This window comes from Arachis ipaensis, chromosome B1, assembly GCF_059453495.1.
Source record: "Arachis ipaensis isolate K30076 ecotype BB chromosome B1, ASM5945349v1, whole genome shotgun sequence".
Lineage (NCBI taxonomy): Eukaryota > Viridiplantae > Streptophyta > Magnoliopsida > Fabales > Fabaceae > Arachis > Arachis ipaensis.
This window is the reverse complement of record NC_142436.1, coordinates 58904859-58909876: the sequence shown is the minus strand read 5'-3', so window position 1 is coordinate 58909876 and position 5018 is coordinate 58904859. Positions and strand designations below refer to the sequence as shown.

Here is a 5018-nt window from a genome sequence, read left to right as displayed (position 1 = left end):
AAACACCTTTGCATGCAATTCTGGCGTTTAAACGCCGAACTGATGCTTGTTCTGGGCGTTCAATGCCCAGATGTAGCATGTTTCTGGCGTTGAACGCCAGCTCCATGCTTGTTTCTGGCGTTCAGCGCCAGCTTTCCTCAGTGTGCATTCCTGGCGTCTGAACGCCATGAAGCTACTTGTTTTGGGTGTTCAATGCCAGATCCATGCTCTGTTCTGGCGTTGAACGCCAGCCAGATGCTCCTTACTGGCGTTTAAACGCCAGTAAGTCCTTCCTCCAGGGTGTGATTTTTCTTCTGCTGTTTTTGATTCTATTTTTGATTTTTCTATTTATTTTGTGACTCCACATGATCATGAACCTAATAAAACATGAAAGAACAATAAAAATAAAAATAAAATTAGATAAATAAAAATTGGGTTGCCTCCCAACAAGCGCTTCTTTAATGTCAATAGCTTGACAGTGGGCTCTCATGGCTCCACACAGGTGATCAGGTCAATTTTATAGACTCCCAGCACCAAACTTAGAGTTTGGATATGGGAGTTCAACACCAAACTTAGAGTTTGGCTGAGGCCTCCCAACACCAAACTTAGAGTTTGACTGTGGGGGCTCTGGTTGACTCTGTTTTGAGAGAAGCTTACTGTGCCTCTTTTCCATGTTTACAGAAAGGTAACTTTGAGTTTCAAACACACGGGAGCCCTCATTCAATTGAAGGACTAGTTCACCTCTGTAAACATCAATCACAGCTCTTGCTGTGGCTAGGAAGGGTCTTCTAAGAATGATGGATTCATCCTCATCCTTCCCAGTATCCAGGATTATGAAATCAGCAGGGATGTAAAGGCCTTCAACCTTTACTAACACGTCCTCTACTTGTCTATAAGCCTCTTTTCTTGAGTTGTCTGCCATCTCTAATGAGATTTTAGCAGCTTGCACCTCAAAAATTCCCAGTTTCTCCATTACAGAGAGTGGCATGAGGTTTATTCCTGACCCAAGGTCACATAGAGCCTTCTCAAAGGTTATGGTGCCTATGGTACAAGGTATTAGGAACTTTCCAGGATCCTGTTTCTTCTGAGGCAATCTCAGTTGATCCAATGCATTTAGTTCATTGGTGAACATGGGAGGTTCATCTCCCCAAGTCTCATTACCAAATAAATTGGCATTCAGCTTTATGATTGCACCAAGGAACTTGGCAACTTGCTCTTCAGTAACATCTTTATTCTCTTTAGAAGAGGAATACTCATCAGAGCTCATGAATGGCATAAAGAGGTTCAATGGAATCTCTATGGTCTCTAGATGAGTCTCAGATTCCTTTGGTTCCTTAGAGGAAAACTCCTTATTGATCACTGGACGTCCCAGGAGGTCTTCCTCACTGGGATTCACATCCTCCTCCTCTCTTATGGGTTCGGCCATGATGGTCAATTCAATGGCCTTGCACTCTCCTTTTAGATTTTCTTCTGTATTGCTTGGGAGAGCACTAGGAGGGGTTTCAGTGATCTTCTTACTCAACTGGCCCACTTGTGCCTCCAAATTTCTAATGGAGGACCTTGTTTCATTCATGAAACTCAGAGTGGCCTTAGATAGATCAGAGACTAAGTTTGCTAAATTAGAGGTATTTTGTTCAGAGTTCTCTGTCTGTTGCTGAGTGGATGATGGAAAAGGCTTGCTATTGCTAAACCTGTTTCTTCCACCATTATTAAAGCCTTGTTGAGGATTTTGTTGATCCTTCCATGAGAGATTTGGTTGATTTCTCCATGAGGGATTATAAGTGTTTCTATAGGGTTCACCCATGTAATTCACCTCTGCTATTGCAGGGTTCTCAGGATCATAAGCTTCTTCTTCAGAAGATGCCTCTTGAGTGCTGTTGGATGCAGCTTGCATTCCATTCAGACTCTGAGAAATCATATTGACTTGCTGAGTCAATATTTTATTCTGGGCCAATATGGCATTCAGAGTATCAATTTCAAGAACTCCCTTCTTCTGAGGCGTCCCATTACTCACAGGATTCCTTTCAGAAGTGTACATGAACTGGTTATTAGCAACCATGTCAATAAGTTCTTGAACTTCTGCAGGCATTTTCTTTAGGGGAATGGATTCACCTGCAGAAGTATCCAATGACATCTTAGCTAATTCAGACAGACCATCATAGAATATATCCAGGATGGTCCATTCTGAAAGCATGTCAGAAGGACACTTTTTGGTCAGTTCCTTGTATCTCTCCCAAGCTTCATAGAGGGATTCACCTTCTTTCTGTCTGAAGGTTTGAACATCCACTCTAAGCTTACTCAGCTTTTGAGGAGGAAAGAACTTGGCTAAGAAAGCCTTGACCAACTTATCCCAAGAGTTCAGGCTATCCTTAGGTTGAGAGTCCAACCATATTCTAGCTCTGTCTCTTACAACAAAAGGGAAAAGCATGAGCCTGTAGACTTCAGGATCTACTCCATTAGTCTTAACAGTATCACATATCTGCAAGAATTCAGTTAAGAACTGAAAAGGATCTTCAGATGGAAGTCCATGAAACTTGCAGTTTTGTTGCATCAGAGAAACTAATTGAGGTTTAAGCTCAAAGTTGTTTGCTCCAATGGCAGGGATGGAGACGCTTCTTCCATGTAAATTGGAATTAGGTGCAGTGAAGTCACCAAGCATCCTTCTTGCATTATTATTATTTTCAGCTGCCATCTCCTCTTCCTGTTCGAAAATTCCTGTAAGGTTGTCTCTGGATTGTTGTATTTTAGCTTCTCTTAGTTTCCTTTTTAGAGTCCTTTCAGGTTCTGGGTCTGCTTCAACAAGAATGTTCTTGTCCTTGCTCCTGCTCATATGACAAAGAAGGGAATAACAAAGAAAATATGGAATCCTCTATGTCACAGTATAGAGATTCCTTTGTGTGAGTAGAAGAAGAAAAGAATGTAATGTAAGGAAAGAGAAGGGAGGAGAATCCAAACACAAGGGTGAGGAGAGCAGAGATATGAGATGAAGAGAAGTGTTAGTAAGTAATAAATAAATAGAAGGAGATGGGAGAGAAGGAATTTCGAAAAATAAATTTTGAAAAAGAGTTAATGATTTTCGAAAATTAAGATAAAATTAAAATTAAAATTAAAAATTGAAACAATTAATTAATTAAAAAGAATTTTTGAAAAAGAGGGAGGTATTTTCGAAAATTAGAGAGGGATAGTTAGTTAGGTAGTTTTGAAAGAGATAAGAAACAAACAAAAAGTTAATTAGTTAGTTGAAACAAATTTTGAAAATCAATTTTTTTTTAAAAAAATAAGAAGATAAGAAGTTAGAAAAGATATTTGAAAAAGATATGATATGAAAAGGTATGATTAAAAAGATATGATTTTGAAAAAGATAAGATAAAAAGATATTTTTGAAAAGATATGATTGAAATTAGTTTGGAAAGAGATTTGATTTTTAAAATCACAATTAATGACTTGATTCACAAGAAATCACAAGATATGATTCTAGAACTTAAAGTTTGAATCTTTCTTAACAAGTAAGTAACAAACTTGAAATTTTTGAATCAAAACATTAATTGTTGATGATATTTTTGAAAATTATGAGATAAAATTAAGAAAAAGATTTTTTTGAAAAATATTTTTAAAATTTTCAAAAAATAAGAAAAATTAAAAAGATTTGATTTTTGAAAAAGATTTTGAAAAAGATAATATTTTTAAATTGAAATTTTGATTTGACTCATAAGAAACAACTAAATTTTAAAAAGTTTTGAAAAAGTCAACTCAAATTTTCGAATTTATGAGAAGAAAAAGGGGAAGATATATTTTTTTTTATTTTTGAATTTTTAATGATGAAAGAGAAAAACATCAAAAAGACTCAATGCATGAAAATTTTGGATCAAAACATGTGATGCATGCAAGAACACTATGAATGTCAAGATGAACACCAAGAACACTTTGAATGTCAAGATGAACACCAAGAACTTATTTTTGAAAATTTTTAATGAAAGAAAAACATGCAAGACACCAAACTTAGAAATTTTTCATGTATAGACACTATGAATGCAAGAATGCATATGAAAAATAAGAAAAAGCACAAAACAAGAAAATATGAAGATCAAACAAGAAGACTGGCCAAGAACAACTTGAAGATCATGAAGAACACTATGAATGCATGAATTTTCGAAAAATGCATAAAAAATTTTTAGAAAAAATGAAATTGACACCAAACTTAAGAATTGACTCAAGACTCAAACAAGAAACACAAAATATTTTTGATTTTATAATTTTATGATTTTTTTGTATTTTCTTTTGAATTTTTTTCGAAAAACATATAGGAAAAAGAAAATAAGAAATTCAAAATTTTTAATAAGAATCCCAGGAATCTTTCAATGTTGGCCTAAAGCTCCAATCCAAGGGTTGGACATGGCTTAATAGCCAGCCAGCTTTAGGATATAAATCAGGCATGCAACGGCTGATACTTCATCCAACTCCATATACATGCCTTTTATGTTGACAAGTAGAAGCCTCAATCCAAAAGAATTTGGATATGGCTTTACAGCCAGCCAGGCTTCAACATGCTTCATGAAACACTAGAATTCATTCTTAAAAATTTAGAATAATTTTCGAAAACAGATGAGAAATTTTTGAAAGATTTTTTTTTCTTGAAAAATTTTTTGAAAATAAAACAAAAAGAAAATTACCTAATCTGAGCAACAAGATGAACCGTCAGTTGTCCAAACTCGAACAATCCCCGGCAATGGCGCCAAAAACTTGGTGTTGTTGCCAGACCGAGAACTTGGCACTGATGTTACCGGACCAAAAACTTGCCGAAAACTCGAACAATCCCTGGTAATGGCTCCAAAAACTTGGTGCTCTAATCTTAATTCATAATTTGTCACAACTTCGATACAACTAACCAGCAAGTGCACTGGGTCGTCCAAGTAATAAAACCTTACGTGAGTAAGGGTCGATCCCACGGAGATTGTTGGTATGAAGCAAGCTATGGTCATCTTGTAAATCTCAGTCAGGCGGATATCAAATGGTTATGGAGTTTTTGAATAAAAATAATA

At 36.0% G+C, this 5018-nt stretch overlaps 1 non-coding gene across 1 annotated transcript; it reads left to right on the top strand.

The window, feature by feature from the left end:
* The first annotated feature begins 2167 nt into the window (after positions 1 to 2167).
* Positions 2168 to 2275, top strand: LOC148576713 (small nucleolar RNA R71). Its single transcript, XR_015904428.1, has one exon. It is a non-coding gene; the product is annotated as a small nucleolar RNA R71 (small nucleolar RNA).
* The last annotated feature ends 2743 nt before the right edge of the window (positions 2276 to 5018 follow it).